This window comes from Panthera tigris, chromosome A2 (assembly GCF_018350195.1).
Source record: "Panthera tigris isolate Pti1 chromosome A2, P.tigris_Pti1_mat1.1, whole genome shotgun sequence".
Taxonomy (NCBI): Eukaryota; Metazoa; Chordata; class Mammalia; order Carnivora; family Felidae; genus Panthera; species Panthera tigris.
Window position 1 is genome coordinate 84118475 of NC_056661.1, and position 19959 is coordinate 84138433.

A 19959-nucleotide genomic window follows, 5' to 3' on the forward strand; every position below is an offset into this window, starting at 1 on the left:
AAAGGAAAAGGCAGCCTGTGTTTTTCTCAGGTATACCTGACTAAATAATGAAAGTGGGATTTGTGAGGCAATACATGAGACTCCTGTAATCTTGGCAAGGGAAGGAGAAATATTTTCAAATGATGTACAACACAAACACTAATTATTTGGAATCAGATCCCTTTGTAAAAGACAATGACAACTTTGCAGCTAACTGTTCTGAGAGTTTAAGGAAGAAAGCAACAACTGAGGATAATAAAACAATTTTCACCTGGGAAAAGGTAAGCTCTTGACCTCAGAAGAATCATTGTCAGGCAAAAAAAGGAGGAAACAAACAAAAAAAAGCTTTCCAGTGGCTAACAAATCAGTGGCAAAGACCATGTAAGACTGCAGAGTAGGCCAATCAAATGGAAAAATATGTTTTGTTTTGTTTTTTTAGAGTGGAGAAATACACAATCTACTGATGTTAATGTGACTGGCTAATTTTGCTTTTGGCACCGACTGCTAATTAAGATCACTCATTAAGGAATTTAATCTTCTTAGTTTTTGTTAGCTAAATTTCACAGATTTCTGAAATTAAAAAAAATGCTTTAAAATGTATGAAAAGGGAAAATTTTTTTTATTGATAGTTTTCTTTAAAAAATTTTTTAACGTTTATTTATTTTTGAGACAGAATCAGAGCATGAACTGGGGAGGGTCAGACAGAGAGGGAGACACAGAATCCGAAGCAGGACCCAGGCTCTGAGCTGTCAGCACAGAGCCCCACGCAGGGCTCGAACTCACGGACTGTGAGATCATGACCTGAGCCCAAGTCTGACGCTTAACTGACTGAGCCACCCAGGCACCCCATGGTTGGTTGTTTTTTATTGCTCTTCTGATGAAAACTGCAAAGCGCATCACCGCTTTACTATAGCTTCAGTACAGCTTCAAAGGAGTGGTGGGCAGTGAGGAACGGGGAGCTATCGCAGGTGGAGGAGGGACACTGTGTTTTTATCAGGGTCCTGGAATCCTAAATAATTCCAGGTTAAGAGTGATTCTCTCCATGACAAACAATGAACTGTTGTTCATCAGGAAAATGAAACTGTCTAAAACTAGCACAACTGCACAGAGAATATAAAAAGAAACCTAGTTTAGTAAATAATTAGTCTTACTGTTTGCTGTGTTGTATCAAAGGGCAGAAATTGACTAAGACACTAAACTTTTACAAAAGGCTTTGAGTATGCCACTGGCTCCCCAGTGAACTTCCCAGCCATTTCTTTTTGAAGATTGGTAAGATGGATTTTGTTTTGTGTCTTCTGACAAATTTAGCTGTGTGGAAAATGATTAACACTTTTAAGGTGTTTGTTGGTACGCTGTTGTGTAAAATGTTTTGAAATATACCTAGAGACCTTTGTCACACAAACACTGTCATCTCACAGAGGAAATGACAGAAGGTTGGCAAGCATTATTGAGGGGCATAGCAGGCAGCTTGGCTCCATTCACCAAGGACTCCAGAGTGCCCCCAAATAGAAAAGCATTGTTTTTCCTTGAATGCTTGTGAAGTTTACAAGTGGAATAAGAACAGCGCTTTAAAAAGAACTACTAGTTTCATCCCTTAATTTTGCTTCCCTCATTAAATCTTCCAAATATAAATGTTACATTTCTCCCATGTTAATTTTTAGGAAATTGGAAAGGATATTAGTATTCATGTCATAGTTTTAAAAATTAAGAACACAGTGTAATAGAAATGCAGGCAGAGGCTCATTTTGCTCTATTCTGGAATTTCATTATTACTCTTTGAAATGTAATAGGAGCCAGGGTAGAGTGTCCTTCTTGTATCTCAATCCAGGAACCTTTAGAAATGAAATAATAAAAGTTAGTTTATTCACTACAGTGGTCCCATAGAATGGACCCTAAGCACAAGATCTTTTTAGAGAAGGCATAAATTTGTAGTAAGTGAGCAGAATCTTTTCAACAAATATTCTTGCCTTAAGAGCAAACCCTAAAACAGCAAACCTATTTTGAATACCTGATGGAGTCCTCTATCTTTCACAGTCACTTATTCATTGATGCATTTGTTAAAATACATACGGATGAGCATTCACTGTGTGTAGGACAGTGTTGTAGGCTCTAGAGAACATTATTAACAATTTTTTGCTGAATGTTTATAAGGATCCAGGATCTTTTTACAGGTGGTTGTTCTAAATTTTGTTTATATGGAATGAAATCTTTTGATGAAAGTTAAAAAAAAAAAACTGTTAGTAAATGATAAAGATGTAGGATGATTTTGTGGACATTTTCCCCACCATGTACACAAGCAAACCACTTAATGAACCATCCATCTCCTGAAGAAGATAGGCTGAATAGGTGACTGTTGCCTTTACAGAATTAGAAGGAAGATGATGAGCACAGTTGCCTCCTCTGCCTGCTCTCAGCTTCTTGCCATTGCTCCTACAAATGAAAAAGGCATATTTAAAATGCTGAGTAACTTACATAAAGCACATGGAAACCCCTTCCGAATACACTAACATAATTGAGTGTGCATCCTAAGCTTTAATAGCCTATTTAATAGGGTTTAATAGCTCTTAAGGGTTACTTTTTTTTTTAATGTTTATTTATTTATTTATTTTTTTAATATATGAAATTTACTGTCAAATTGGTTTCCATACAACACCCAGTGCTCATCCCAAAAGGTGCCCTCCTCAATACCCATCACCCCCCTCCCCCCCTCCCACCCCCCATCAACCCTCAGTTTGTTCTCAGTTTTTAACAGTCTCTTATGGTTTGGCTCTCTCCCACTCTAACCTCTTTTTTTTTTTTTTTTTCCTTCCCCTCCCCCATGGGTTTCTGTTAAGTTTCTCAGGATCCACATAAGAGTGAAACCATATGGTATCTGTCTTTCTCTGTATGGCTTATTTCACTTAGCATCACACTCTCCAGTTCCATCCACGTTGCTACAAAAGGCCATATTTCATTCTTTCTCATTGCCACGTAGTATTCCATTGTGTATGTAAACCACAATTTCTTTATCCTTTCATCAGTTGATGGACATTTAGGCTCTTTCCATAATTTGGCTATTGTTGAGAGTGCTGCTATAAACATTGGGGTACAAGTGCCCCTATGCATCAGTAGTCCTGTATCCCGTGGGTCAATTCCTAGCAGTGCTATTGCTGGGTCATAGGGTAGGTCTATTTTTAATTTTCTGAGGAACCTCCACACTGCTTTCCAGAGCGGCTGCACCAATTTGCATTCCCACCAACAGTGCAAGAGGGTTCCCGTTTCTCCACATCCTCTCCAGCATCTATAGTCTCCTGATTTGTTCATTGTGGCCACTTTGACTGGCGTGAGGTGATATCTGAGTGTGGTTTTGATTTGTATTTCCCTGATAAGGAGCGACGTTGGACATCTTTTCATGTGCCTATTGGCCATCCAGATGTCTTCTTTAGAGAAGTGTCTATTCATGTTTTCTGCCCATTTCTTCACTGGGTTATTTGTTTTTTGGGTGTGGAGTTTGGTGAGCTCTTTATAGATTTTGGATACTAGCCCTTTGTCCGATATGTCATTTGCAAATATCTTTTCCTTTTAGTTTTGTTGGTTGTTTCCTTTGCTGTGCAGAAGCTTTTTATCTTCATAAGGTCCCAGTAATTCACTTTTGCTTTTAATTCCCTTGCCTTTTGGGATGTGTCGAGTAAGAGATTGCTACGGCTGAGGTCAGAGAGGTTCTTAAGGGTTACTTTTTGTTGAAATAATCAATATGAAATGGGGAACAGGCACAAATCCAAATTTTAGCTCAGTCTCTTGGAGGGGAAGTGGGGACGACCTCTAGTTTTTACAGAAACCTCTCATCTCTAGGAGCCTCATGCTTCTAAGAGCTGCTTGGTCAAAAGTTAGATCTAAGCAGACACGTGGAGGGGCAATTACAGTGCAGGAGGACACATGCTGTGGTAAAGGTAGGCACAGTGATCAGGGCACTGGGTACAGACCTTTGCTATTCCCTAGAGACAGCTCTTGGGCTGGGCTATAAACTTCAGGGAGGCAGAGGTCATTTGTCAACCGGGTATCATTAGCATTGCCCAGTTCCTGACACGTAGTAAGCACTCAATAGCTAGATTTTATTCATCTATTCAAAATTATGTCTAAATCTTTTCTAACTCCAGTGTTCACCTTTCACTGATTATCTCTAAGTGGGTCAAGTCCATGGACCTCATTTATTTCACCTAATACCACTGATTTCTTAGTCTTCTTCCTCCACCCTCCCCCCCTTCCCCCCCCCCCCAGTCTGCATGCAAAACTTAGATGTGCTTGCTTCTGCATTCAGCCTCAGAGATGTCTTTACACTGTGTGCCAAGTTTTGGATAAAGCTAGAGAAAAACAGCACTGTCAGTTCTACTCAGGGTCCACTGGCCATCTTTAAGATTTTCTAACCTGGCCCCAGGTACAAGTTATGATTTCTCTTCTCATACTTTATGAGAAATCACAACATGCATAATAGTAGTTGTTTGCCAGTCTAGTCACACAGAACCCCAAAGCCTTCCCTGGGGTTGGAAGCTGTGGCCAGCTAGTGGTAGAGGGGTGGTAATCATCTGTTGTCTTCCTCAGCCCCTTGGTCAGTGTTCCTCTGTGACTTTATTGAGAGCATCTCGCAAGTTTCTTCCTTCAGTCTTCCAAACCTCTGTGTATTGCGTCTGTACTCTGCACTCCTATTATGATAACTCAGTAACATTTTATGTTTTACCAAATGAAGTCAGGAAACAATAGGATTAGGCAAGGAAAAAAGTAAATCTTGCTATGAAGAGGCATACTGCAGGAAGCTTACTATAATTGTGCCCATTATCTTCTCTACCCCATTAATATTCCTCTTAAGGAATAAAGGTGCCATTTTGTTTTCTCTCTAAAATCTCCCACACAGAACTTCTGTACATAGTAACCGCAAGAACATTTCTGAAGCTGAAATCCTCTAAAATAAATAAAAGCAATTGAAACTAACTGAATGGTCTTTTGTGAAAAGAAAACTACTTACTAATTATTTACCATGGCAAAGCAACAGCTATGAAGCTTGGCTTTTTTCTGAGGTTTAAAGCTGGAAGTTGACTTTCGATGGCTCTCCCGATGTTTACATTTGTTCACAGCAAAAACTGCAAACATTAGAAGTGGGAATAGTTCTTAACATACTCTCAAACCAAGATCCGCTAATTTTATGAGTGAGAACCCCAAAGCCCATAGACATTAAATGAGTTTTTTGCGCTTCCCTGGGCATTGGATTGGCAGTCCCCCTGTTTGCAGTTTTTCTAGGGTCCCCTTCCCCACCAATATCTGTTAGGTGACCTCATTAACTTTTACAGTTTCACCAATAGTCTATATTTTGCAGAGAACCCAAATCTACATCTCTTGGCCCCAGTGCCTGCTAGTCAAGGTCTCAGTGTGGATGTTTTATATCTTATGTCAAAAGTATCTGACCCCTTTAAAAACATAATCTAGTTTTGTGTTTCATGATATGCATTTTATGTTCAAAATTAAACTGTAATCAGCCCCAAGATAGGTGTGACATCATACTTGAATTTATCCTAGTGTTTAGTAAAATATATGTACATCCATATACTCTGCAAATACTTTTCAAACAAATGGATAGGTTAAATAGTTAAGTATATCCTGCCAGTGAAACCAGAGATTATAACCACTCTGATAATAATTATATGAAATGGTTAGTATTTAATGAGAGGCACTGTAAACATTGGCTGAAGCACCCTCTCTATAGCCAGATTGAAGAGGTTTGAAATTTGGATCGGTCACTTCCCAGCTCCGTGGCCTTGGGCAAGATGGTAAACCTCTCTGTGCCTTTGCTTAATCTGTAATATAGGGATTATAAAAGTACTTACTTCATAGGGCAGTTGTTTAAAGTAAGCGAGTGACTGTATGTAAGATACTTACTCAAGTGTCTTCCTTGTACATGATAAGTGCTTAGAAGGGTTAACTATTATTTAATTGTCAAAATAATTAAAACATGTCTAATGTTATCCTCATTTTAAGAATGAGTAAACGGGTGGCTAATTTGGTTAAGGATCCGATTTCAGCTCAGGTCATGATCTTGTGGTTCACAAGTTCGAGCCCTGCATCAGGCTCTGTGCTGACAGCTCAGAGCTTGGAGCCTGCTTCGGATTCTGTGTCTCCCTCTTTCTCTGCCCCTCTCTCTCCCTCCCTCCCTCCCTCCCTCCCTCCCTCTCTCTTTCTCTTTCTCTCAAAAATAAACATTAACAGTGGGTTAACAAAAACATTAATATGTAGTGGGTTAACAGTTAACAAAAACATTAATAATGTTAAAAACATTAACAAAAACAGTAAACAGAGAGATTAAGAAACTGTCCCAGGATCTTGGAACTAATTAAATGAAAATGGGCCTAACCTGAGCCCACCCTCATGTCTAGTTATATTATTTCCTTTCCATTCTTCTCTTTCATCTTGTTACTAGACCTGAAACCTGGGACTCATTCTTGATTTTTTTTTTCTCCTTGACCTAGCTATTTATTCACCAAGGCTTAGCTCTTCATGCTCCCTTCTAAATTTCTCCCCATCTCTACTAAGTATTTCTGAAATCTTTCTCAACCTCTTCTTCTCCAGCCCACTATAATTCAGACCATAAACTTTTCTGCCTAGAATATTTCAGAAGATTTCCTCTGGCTTTCTGTCCAATCTACTCTCCAGAGAGCCAGAGCCATCTTCCAACCCTGAATTTTATTGTATTCCTTCCCTAAAATCATTGGGTAGCTCTCTATTGCTTTCAAGAGAAATTCTTGACAGAAAGAATTCCTAGGTATTTAGGCACACGTCTTGGTGTGGTTTGTTGATATTAGGTCTTTGTGTTGTCATCTGTTCCTGCCTCTCTAGTGTCCTGTCTTGTCTTTCCAAAACTCATATGCTATACCAAAGCCTTCTCAAAATATCTGTATTTCCTCACTGTGTGTGTTCTTCTGGATTTATATATTTGGGGGGAATGGCTCTGATCCCTTTACCTTCTCCCACTTTCTTTACCTGGGCCTGTATTCTATGACTCTCAAGGAAGATCACACTTCTTCTACCAAAATGTCCTTCATCTCTCTTCCCCAATCCACTATTCTTCTCCCCACCTGAGTGCAGGTGTCACAATGTATCATAACAGTCTGCTTTGGAATTTATCTTCCTAGTCATGCTGTGAGCTACTTGAGTGTGATACCAGGATTTTGTTTTGGTCATTCTCCTATTTTGTCCCAAGTAGAAGTCCAGACCAAGAATGCCAGAGGAATTTATTTTACTCTTGCAAAGGCTACAGACTAATGAAACATTTGCCAGTGTCCTGGAGAAATAAAAGTATAAATAAGTGAAAAACAAAGTTAATGATAGGAAAGTATCCTATCATTTCCTATGATAGGAAAGTAGCTCCAAAAGCAATCTGAAATTTTCAAGAATGAGGAAGAGTTTGATAGGGGAAATGACACAGTATTTTAACCTGTAGAAGTAACTGCAAAAAGCCTGGAGCAAGAATCTGCATATCCTCTGGGTTGTGACATGGAGGTGAAGGGAGCCAGATCACAACTTGTTTCAGGTTCCAGGCATGACCGCCCAGCAGGTGCTTGCTATGTAGGCAAAGGGTTGAGGGCAAGATAAGATTAGGAAAGGACATGCACTATGATGTTGAGTCAAACTCTGAGTCTGATCTAGTTTTCAATCCTTCTTTCTTTTGGAAAAAAACTCCTGGCAAGTAAGGGCTAGAGATTAGAGAGTGAGAAGTATATCTCCTACCACTCAGTTCAGTTTTAACAGCTATTTAAATCAGATTGGATTTAACACAGCTGTTCTCAAAAAAATTGTTATATATGTGAATAACCAAAAATGTTTAACTCAGTTCTCATAATGCTTGCTTTTGAGAAATCAGTTGTTACATTGCTGTTTTAATTACCTTCCTCATCACCATCCTTAGGCTCACTCTTGCTATTTTCTTAATCTACACTTGTACCCTGTACTTCCTACCCTGATTACCATAAAATTTTAATCCCTATTAAATACAGACTTTATCTTAATCCCTTTTAAGAAGTTGTTTAAAATTAACCGACCATTATCTTGATGGCCCTTTACTTGGAGGGCCATTAGTTCCCTAATTATATGACCCTATGCCTATGTTTTGTACCTACCACAATAGTATATTATCTTCAATGTTGTGACCTAGACTCCTTCCCTTTAGTGGGATTTTAGTGAAAAAGACAACATTCTCCCCTAGCTTCTTTTGAAACAGGATTATAAAGCTCTTCAGTGGTTCAATGTCCTTCAGCTCTTGATGTGTCCTCCCTGTGCCCTGGCTTATGTCCCCTAGCTTGGCATATTCTTTTATTCTATATTTGATATGGCTGTTCTAACCTTAAGATCTTTGATGCCATTTTGCACACCCATAATCATTTCTCCTGTTCCTCATCCCTAAGGCATCTTCTAATTATCCTTCCTTTAAGTTCCATTTAGTCTTCCACAACATTCTGGAGTATTGTGGTACCAAATACGTCAGAGCTTCTTGATAACACTGGCAGGAAGAGCCAAGCTTGTGAGATACTTCATCACTGTCAATGGTCTTTAGCCAAAGACCTGCAGGAACACACCTGTAGTTGAACAAGTTGAGTTGATTATTCATCTCAAAGAGGGCAAAGTATACCACAGGGAAACAAGGGTGACTCAGTAAGAAGGTGATAAAAAGAAACTCATACAGAATTTGGATTTGGGGTGATTAGATTGGAAGTGGGGTTAAGGAAACAGAGTTGTGCTCTGAATTGGATGTTGTGGGGAAGCAAGGTAATTTTACCACTGGGGGTCTAATAAACCTTATCTAGGAGTAGGGAAGAAGAGACTGGCTAAGGCTGTGATTGGCAAAGCAGGAGCAATGACCCATATTAGCTGGGAAAGGGAGTTATGTGGTATCTTAGTGTTCATAAATGCTCTGTGTTTAGACATCATTATAGAGCGCTTGGTTTTTGTCATGAACCATCATGATCATAGAGTGGCCTTTTCTAAAGTTGATGTTCTGTCAAATTGTTGATGTTCAACAAGAGGATACCAAGGCCTGGCTGTGAGTACCAGGCCAATGTCCAGAAACAACAAGACCTACCAGATAGCAGCAGACCAGGTCCTGGACATCAGGAGCTATTTTCTCTTTCACATGACAAAATTCTTTGTTGCTTCAGTAATGAAACTTACCTCTATGAAATCCACTTTCCACTACTTTGGTTATAAGATTCTAATAGAGTTTCTTTGTAATTTTCTCCCTAAGCCCTATGGTATAGTCACTGCACAGTATTTTAATACAAAATCTCATTAATTTGATGCTAGTAATTTGATGGTCAATGAGAACCACAAGAGATCAATCTGTGTATAATAACTAAAACATGCACAAACTGTTTAGGGAATTGATTCAGTTCCTTGCATTTACACTCTAAAAACTAATGTGTTACATAAATGAAAAAAAATATACCATTGACAGATAAGAAATAAATGGAATAAAATCTTAATTTCATGTAGTGAAAGTTACTTGTGGAAAAATTAAGCAGTCTTTCCACTTACTATACAGGATAAGAATGTAATTAACCAGAGATTGTAAAATCTTGGAGTTGTGAATTATTGTAAATACAGTATTTCTGGAAATCTCCATCTAAGTTTAACTTAAATAAATGTGGTTTAAAATATGTGTCAATTTTCTACTTAGATATTCTAGATGCCACCTAAAATAAATTGAATCATCTTACTTTTTCTTTTACATAATAGACAATCATCATAACTTTTGCTTAAAAGAACATCTAGTGAGTGATTCAAGTTCATGATCGAGTATTCAATGTTTTAGTAATGTGTGGATTTCAAATGAGTAGAAACATTAACAAATGACCCATGCTTCTAATTTGCTTAAGAACTTGTTATCAAGTCTACAGAGGAGGTGTTGTGGGTGGGGATGGGACAGGAGGGGGGGGAGGGCGATAAGGCTACAAATTAAGCTTGATTCCATAAGTCACACATGCAAAAATTACCTTTCCATAATGTATATTTGAGACATTTGGATTTGGAATATTGTTAAATATACCACTCTCTTTATATGTATATGCTTTTTAAACATGAGCTGCATAATAAATGCAACGTTTCAGTCCCATATATAAGATTAAGATTTTCCACCTTTGAGTTTTTTCAATTGGTCTTAAAATAGAAAAAAGGCAATACAAAATAGAGATTTGTTATCCACCTCTGCTTTATTTATCATATTATTAATAAAGAGAAGCTATTTTCATTGAACTTTATAGAATTTGCCCTTAGTTATCTTTGAAGATAGGATCTAAGCAAACAAAGATGTGCATTTTTTACTTTCCCCTTAAGATTTACCCTTTTGCATGATCCTAGTTCATCTTTCCTGTTTTCAAGTGAAACATGTAGCTTTGTTTTATGCGAGACAGTAACTGAACAGGAAACTGACATTGAGAAGTTAAAACTCGAGTTAAACATTTCCACTGTTAATTAAATAACAAGATTTAAGTCTTTTTAAAGATTACAGATGTCTGTTATGAGCCTAGGCGATGTGAGTTGATTCAAGTCTTGTACAACCACTGCCATCGTTTTGGATGCGACATCTGAATGGTTCAATAGTTAGAGCAAGGTCATGATAACTGACTTAATTCCCTGTTAATAGTAATAAAAGGAGAACAATACCAATAAGTATAAAAAAATCCATTAGTTAGTTGGGAAATCAGTATTCTTGGAGATTATTCTTTATTTTTTGCAGAGTCAAATTTGCATATTTTAACATTACAATCTGGAAGACTGCTGTAAATAAACATAATTACTGCTTTTTGTGATGGTCAAAAGGAGTACTTTGTGTGCCCAGTTTAGCAAGAGATACCTATTTTAAATGGAAATTTAAAAAATTAGGGTCACTTTTCTTACCTGAAACATTCCTGCACTTGGCGTGTTTCTGCAAACTACATCCATCACGGATATTCTTAAAATGATTGTTGTATGACCTATGCCAGAATAAAATGGCACCTTTCTCCTCTTACATCTAATCCTTGTTTTTCCAGGGCGTATTATTAGCCTTAGGGGCAAACAGTAGTGATTGTTTTTAATTGCAAAAACCACACAGAGTGTTTCTTGGAGAATATTCTTGTTTTCCACTAGCTTAGATTCTCTTTTTTCCCTTATCCTATACCTCTTTAAACGGTCCTAATGCATTTACATTTTATGCAGGCACTGGTCAAACAACTGCACCAAAAAGCAGGTTCATGTAATCCTTTCATTTATTGCATATTCTTGACAAGGTCCTTCTGTAAATTACTGAGCCTAGTCTAAGCAAATGAAATGATAAGTGTCTCCTACATATTGGTCCATGGCCTTTGCAATACAGACCTCCATCTCTTGACCTTTGTTCCCCACACTTACCTCCACATCTCCCCAACCCGCATGATGATGCTAAAGTGCTGCCCTGATTCCACACCACTACCTTAAAAGCTAAACCACTGCCTGGAATGTGAAGTGAGGAAGATGAGAAATTAAGAGATTAAATACTTCGTAATAGCAGTGGAAGTGTGTGAGTGTTCCTGTTAACAGCTTAACTGCTGTGCTATTTGTTAGCATTATACTATATTTGACACTTCAACCGGTGCCAGTATAAGAGAGGTGTCCAGTTCTAGGTTCCTTTGGATTTTAGTGTTTTGTTTCTGCTTTTACGGGAGCTCTTGGTTCAGTTTTTACCCAGGTTTCATTACTTCTCCTATTCCTACCCCTGCTGTTAGGCTCCAGAGCACCATCAAAAAGCTTTTCAGGAGAGTATTTCTCCCACTCAGGAGGAGAACTCCTGGGGCTGGCTTCGTTTTATAGCCCTCCTCGCCTTGGATGCCACCACACACTGCAAGTATCTTCCTACTACTCCAAAAGTCTGTCTAAAGTGAGTCCATCTCCTCTTCATTGACTGAATACAAGTTTTAGTTCAGAGCCTCATGTCTTCCCAGTATTCATTAGTCTCCTGTGTAGACTCTCATCCCAACTTATTGCCTTTAATATGACCCTTTATAAGTAACAACTCTTATCTTGTCATTTCCCTGACTTAAAGTGACTTAATGACTCTATTCTGCTTACAGAATAAAACTCAAGTTTCTTAGAATCATGCAAAGGGCTTCAAAAGCTGGTTTCTGCTCATCTTTCTCACTTTGTGCCATTTCCCTGCAAAGAATTTTGTGGTTTTGCAAATACATCATTCCCTTCTGGCTTTGAATTTATACATGCTGTTCTTTCTACTTGTCCTGACTTTACAACCTCTTGGGTGGTTAGAAAATGTCTACGTATCCTTTGACGCCTTTCCATTAATTTATAGTGTATCTCCTCTCAACAAAACCACGATCTCTGAAAGACATTTTTTTTTCATCTTTGTGTCCCGGCACCAAGATCAATGTCTGGTTATAGTCAGTGGTCAGTAAGTGTTTAAGTGAATATATGAGTTAATGAGTGTCCAAATACCTTTCCTCCTTTTTCATCTAAAGCTTGGAACTTTCTTTATTCTACTCTTTATCATTTCTCTCAAATAAGCTTAGGGGGAAAGCTTCATGAAAACTCTTGGAATTTTCTCCAATAGTAGTTCCCAAGTGTAAAAACTATAGGCTATATAATTATTATTATTTATTAAATAAATCTGAATTCAAGTGCTGCATATTTTGTGACATTGAATAAATTGTGTAACCTTTCAGTATCTCAGCTTCCCCATCTGTAAAATGGGTGCAAAATTATCTTAGGGTTAAGATTTTAAAAGCCAAACTATATATATACATATACACACACACATACATATTTATGTATATATATAAATCTGAAACTCCACTTCCTCATCTGAGAAATAAATCATTTAGATTAAATGACTTTTAATATCCCTTGCAGGTTTCAGATTTAGGGGACATGAACTTTGGTCCCTCTTCTCTTACTATCTGTGACACTGAGAAGATAAATTTTCAGGTCCTCTCTGTGCTTCTTGGCTAAAATGAGGAGGTTGTACTAGGTGATCTATAAAGAATCTTCCAATCTAAGTTTACTGGATCATCTGTTATCTAAATCTATATGTCTGTTTCCTTTCTTTTGTATATACTTAGTACCATACAGCGTCCCAGGTTTGTTTTTAAAATTACTGACTAATGAATATAATTTCACCAGGGGAAAGTGTTCTCGATTTACAGATGTACAGGCTGGGAGCTGGTAAGTAACAGGTTATAGAATATCTTGGTCAACTTCCAAACACAAGCAAATTTCCGTGTGTTGACTTTCTGATCTACAGAATTCTATAGCAACTGTTTGTAAAGACTTCAAAAAAATTTCAGATTAAATAGGAGTAATGTCAGCAAAATAGCAGTTTTAGAAATTTCTAGCACCCATTCTGTCTCAGAAACCTCAATCTGAACCACTACCTACACATGAAAATACCTTTATAAGAGCTAAGGTTTCCAGGTGATGATTTACGTATGTGTGAAGCAGGTACCATGTTTTTGTAGAGACATTGAGACTATAGCCGATGGCCTCAATCCTTTCCGTAAAGTAGAATATAAAGCAGTTTCCTGAGCAGATACATTTCCTGGGAAATTGTTAAGAAAACGAAGATGTGGCACAACCAAGGGAGTGAAGGGAAGAGAGGAAGAGACACAAGGTAGGAAAAGAAGTAAAGGATTGGTAAGTAGTTACTGCGGACAGCTCAATACAAATGTAATCTTGTTTTGGGCGCCAGGGTGGCTCAGGAGGTTAAGCTTTGGACTTTGGCTCAGGTCTTGATCTTGAGGTTCATGAGTTTGAGCCCCACTTTGGGCTTTTTGCTGCCAGTGCAGGGCCCACTTCCTCTGTCTCCCTCTGTCTCTGCCCCTTCCCTGCTCCCCTGCTCATGTGTAGGTTCTCTCCCTCTCCCTCCCTCCCTCCCTCTCTCTCTCTCTCTCTCTCTCTCTCTCCCTCCCCCCCCAATAAACATGAAAAATATTAAAAGAAACAGATATAATACTGTTTTAAAATGTATTTGATTATCAAATGAATGTGATTGAAAAAAGTCAAATAATATTTTAGCAGCTAAAGAAAAAAAAGACCATTGCCCTATTTTCCCTAGCTTCTCCCATTCCCCATGCCTCTTTCCAGGAGAAAAATACCTTGAACTATTTCTAGATAACATACTTACAGTGTTAATTCTTGATTTTATAAAAAGTATTCTCTTTTACACATGGCCTTTGATTTGTTCGTATGGAGACGGATCTAGCTTTTATACTACACTACGGAACCCTCCCTCCATTTTACCCACTTGATATAGTCACCTTTCTTGGTAGTATTGACTATCTACCTTCATGTTACAAATTTTCTTAAAAGGAGAGCCACAAGTTTGGAATGACTGCTTTCTTTCTGGTAAAATTTATTTTTTCCTGGATGATGATAATCGCCTCCTAAAATCCTGTCATCCTCCTGACCCAATACTAACTTCACCCCCACCCCCACCACCCCCAAGGCCTGTGACATAATTCTTATCCTAGAACTTCTTTTAAATTTCTTCCTGGAAATTCCTTTTGTCTCTTGGTTGTCAGACAAGCTATATTCTCCATCCTCTGTTTTCTGATTTCTTTATTTACTTCCTTACTTTGGTGGAGTTTCTGTTCTGGGAGTTCTTTGAACTCCTTAGGAAAAGATAAAAGACAAGTAAAATTTGGGAACTTGCAGATATTAAAATGTCTTTATGCTCCTTCTTGAAAACATGTTTGCATATAGAATTACAGTTGGAAATCCTTTTCCCTCAGATTTTTAAAGAGATTGCTCACATGTCTCCTAAATTCCCAGTGTTCTGACTTGGTGTGACGTTACTCCCAAGTCCCCCGGGAGGCTTTTAAGATCTTCTGTTATTCTTGATACTCTGCAAGCATGTGAAGACAGACAGGTAGGACAATGGCCTGTGGCCATTTCAATCCACCGTGCTAAACTGGCTGACTTCTTGTACTCTGGAGACTTAGATCCTTCAATTCTGGATAACACTCATGCATTCTATCCTTACCCCCCCCCCCCCGCCTTTTTTTTCTGGTTTTATTTTTCTTTCCCTGGAAAACCCTTCCTATGAATGTTGGATCTGTTCTGTTCCTCTGATGGTGCTCTTGTGGCTCCTGTACTGATGTCATGCCCGTGATATTCCAAAAGCCCTGCTGACTGTGTTATTTCTACAACCATTGCTTAAATTTTCCTTACTGCTACCTTTTATTTCCCTTTCTATGACTTTATGATTTTCTGTTTCACTAGTTTCATGGTTTCATGATGGAGTATCTTCCCTTAGTTGTCTGAACAGAGTAATCACAAAAAAATATTTAGTGTTTTTTTATTCCCTTTTCTTATATTTGTCCTTATTGTCTCCTTGCCTGTTTTAAATACTGTCGTGCATGTCAGAGATCTTCCTCAAATGTTTGGTGATTGTCCATTTATATTTAAAATTGTGGCATATAAATACGAATCTCATTCTAGAGTTTCATTGACCAATATGAAAGCCACTAGCCACAGGTGGCTATTGAGAACTTGAAATAGACTTACTCCAAACTGAGATGTGCTACAACAGTAAAACAAAAACCAGACTTGTAAGTCTTTGTATATAAAAAAAGTAAAATATCTCCTTAATAATTTTATCTCAATTATTATAATACATTATAATAATGATAATATAATTAATATATTAACACATAATTTATATATATAGATTATTATTATATTAAAAGGATAGTATTTATGATATTGGGCTAAATGATATATTAATATTAAAATTAATATCACTCATTTATTTATGCTTTTAATGTGGCTAGTGAAGATTTCAAAAGTATATATAACATGAGGCTCACATTCTGCTTTTATTGGACAGTGTCCCTCTAGAGGGATCAAGTAAGCTTCTGGTCATTTCATTTTCCTCCCTCATTACCCACTTCTACTAGGAAGTAATGTAATGTGTTCTCTTGGACCAGTCAGTTCCCCCAGAAAGAAATCCTGTCATTTCTTGCTCGCTAGAGCTCTGGAAGTGGCAGTAGAAAAAGGAATCAGTATGTGGAATTTCACTTAAACTTATTTCTGAATGGATCTCCCTCATGCCCCTAACTGGGCCTTCTGTTTTTAAATCCAGAGTTCTTTGCTCAATGTTGTCAAAGCAGAAACACCCTACCCTTTAACAGGGTGAGGAAGGAGAGTGCATTGGCTGAGTGGAGTATTTGAAGAGAAGATCTAGGGTTTAGGACTTAGAAAGACAGTCAACCAAGTTAGACCCTGGTTCCCATGGCACGCCATGCTGCTGGTTCATGACCCTTTCTGGAATTATTTAGCAGATCCTTTTTGCTTCATATTGGCTTTCTGTTCTAGGCATAGATGTTGAGAATCTGACATTTTAGGGCCCATTATCATGAGTCAATTTGCTTTTTAAATATTGACATATTTTCTGGATTTTGTCATCTAAATATCTGGGCTGAACACATGTGTTCATGGTTTTTTTTTTTTTTTAATTCTATTACTTTCATTTTAATGAAATTTCAGGTGCATGTGAAAATGGATTCAATCTTCCATGTTTAACCAAGGGTCTTTAAATCACTCATCTTTTCCTTCATTATTTCTGTCAGATTATGCTCAGGCATTTAAGTTTCCCATAACCTGGTCTAAATATACTTCCCTCTACCTGAATAGGTCAAACCAGGCTTACATTTTCCACATGCCTTTTTTTTTTTTCAACCATACCAATGACAGTGCTAAATGCTTTATGTAATTACCTAATTTTATATTCTGAGAACCCCACTTATTTATATTCAACTAATCTTCTAGGGAAGATTAAGGATCTGTGAGTTCTGTGAACATACTCTTAGGACTTCATTGTTTCCTTGATTGTTTCCTACATTTTACAGTTTTTATAATATGATGAAATGATATTGTGAGATATTAATCCACATGATTTTATCCCTCTACCCTCTTCCTTCTCTTTGAACTGCAAAATAGGAAGCTGCAAATTGGGGAAGGACCTTGAGTGAAGACAAGAAATAGACTTTATGTGAATATTCAGTGTTAATAAAGATATGAAAAGCAGTTATGATCAAACTGACACATTGTTCTCAACATTATTTCAAAGTAGCGCAAAGGGCACTACACTTGAATAGAGGTGGGAACAAAGGAGCTTAGATGTGGAGGAATCCCAGAGAGCTACTGTGGTCTGCCTTGCCGCAGACACATTCCTAAAGGCAAGCTTTCTCACCTCCATCCCCACTGGTGAATATGAGGATCTCAGAGCTGAGGCATGCCTCAGAGAGAACAGCCTCCGAAAACACTGTGTCCATCATGGCTCCAGAGCAGTGGTGTATAATAGGCTGTGTGTGATGTGTAGGCAGCTATGTTTAGAAACAGATTCACAGAGCTCTTGGGGCCCTATCACTCTGCTCAAGGCCCTACACAGTTGCATAAGTAAACTAAGGAAAACAGAGCCATTACCTGCCAAGTGCTCATGACCAGGACAGGGAAAGCCACAGCCACCAGTTTAGAGAGGGTATTCTGTGTTCTAATCTCTTTGTCCGTTTTTTTTTTTTTTTTGGTAAAAACATGCTTCTGATAAGATTATCATTTCACAAAGTAAATACAATGTGATAGTGCAAGAAATAAAAACTGTGATGTGATTATTTAAAAAGTCAACCAACACACATCAATGCTACATCACCTGCCCTGCAATCAGATTCTGGAGATAAGTGCAGTGACTTTGGAAAGGACTCACTAGAAAGAACTTTGCTTGTATGTAGCCCAAAGGAGGAAGGGGCACAAGATACCCTTTCAGTGGTATTTAAAACTAGATTTGAATAATTATTTGTCCAGTTGTCTCATTCTAGGAGCTTACCCATATATCTGACACTTATTGTGGGTTTAAACATTGAGCTAGGTATAGTTCAGAGAAAGAGGAGTCCAGTCCCTGCCTCCAGGGAGTTTGGGAGTTACCTATTTGATAGAAGGAAGCAAGACTTGGCTTCCTATTACCTAATCCAGTTGAGCAATAAACAGGGAGAGACTCCAGGATAAAGTGCCTGACAGAGGTCAGAGTAGGGGGTGCATGTGAGAGAGTGTCCTGTCCTCACATAGCCTCTGTGTCTTGTAAGGAGAGCCTTGACATGAATCTGACCAGAAGGCTTTATATTTGAGTGGCATCTGTAGGAGTAGATTTTAAAATGAGTAATCTGGGATTGGGAAAAGACTTCTAAAGTGGGGGAAATAAAGGATATAAGAGGATAATCAGTGCTTCTAGAAAGCCAATTTCCCTGACTTAATGCTATGATCTAGACTTTACAATTTCAAGAATGTTTTACTGTCAAAAATAGAAGGACTGAGAAATTTTTATTTAAAAACATTTTTTTTCCTCTGCTTTTAAGTGGAAACACATCTACTGCATTTAATTTCTTTATATAGGAATGCATCATTGAAGTTTTTATCTTCTGTGAATCAGTATTTGTACAACCTTAGGTTTCTTGTTTCCCGAGGCATGAATATGACTGTTTGCTTTCTTTAAAGCCTAACATTCATAGTAAGAGGATATGTTTTATCCAGAGTAAGACATACACAAATATACTAAGATCTTCTTAAAATTTACTTAATACAACAAAGAGATCTCTAAGTGTCATAAGCATGTACCTTTTGATATGTTCAGCCTGATTAGTTTTAGATTTAAAAATCATTAAATGCTTCCAAAGTTATATATACACCTTAACTTTCAGTCTTCATTATTTTCAAATCAAATCAATGAATCAAATTAAATTGGTATGCTTACCAATTTATTGGTATGTCAACATATTTACTCTCATTTTCTAAATTTAAATGACCTTCCACTATCTGTGAAGGTATGGAAACACCAAAGATGTTATAAAATGTATCCAGTATGTTGTTACTCTTTTTTTCAGCATTAAGTAAAATTTGGGGGCTTTGAGGAAGAATTTTTAGTTCCTTCTCGGACTTATTTATGCAAAGTTATAATTCTTGGCAGCTTAATACAAATTGCTTTTGAATTTTAAGAAGAAACCACATCTTTCCCCTAACAATGCCTGAACTTAGCAGGCATCCAATTAATTTGAAATTAATTTCCTCTAATCTTATTTTGATGTTGCTGGCAACAACTTTTTATATTTTCTTCCTTGAGGTCACTAGCTTTTTGGTAGAAATTGCTCTTTTTAAAGATGGAGAAATACCTTCTGCCTTTAACCTTTCTCTGTGTTGGCCAATACATGGTAGTCAGTCTCTGACTTATGCTTGCGGACGTAGCTGGAAATATTAATCCCTCTGTGAAGCTTGGCATCTCTCCTGCTGAAACTTCCCCCTCTGTATGTCCTCCACTGTGCCATAAACCTTCCATTAAGCCACCTATTATATTACTATAATAACTTTTCTGTATGTCTATCTCTCACTCCATGAAGATAAGTTTTATTTACCTTCATAAACTCTGGACCCAGAAATACCCAGTGCCAAGAGAAATAGTTTAATAAGAAATTTCTTTACATTCTTATTTAATGTAACTATAATCTCTATATAAGAGTGATGAAAATAATTTTAAAACCTCAGGGTAGCATAGCAAAATGTGTCTGCTGAGAGCTTTATATTGGCAAAAGGTAAAGATTTAGATCTGGGCAAGGAAATGTTTGTATGTGACCATGTATCCTTATGTCTTCCTACTAATCTTTGCTATTGCTTGTTGTATGGATGCATAAACTCAAGGTCATCCATTCCATACTGATGCTGAAAATTTTAGCATTTATATAATTTTCTTAGTTTTCCTTGTGTTATCTCCTCTGTAAAAATGTGGCTCATAATACCCAATTAGAGAATTTTTTGTGGACTTAAATAATGACAAATGGAAGCATTTAGTATGACACCTGGCCCATGGTATAATGTTAACAAATAAGTCTTCTCCCTTACTCTTTCCTAGAACTTTTCAAAGTGTTCTATGTGAAAGGGAAGAAATAGAATATATTA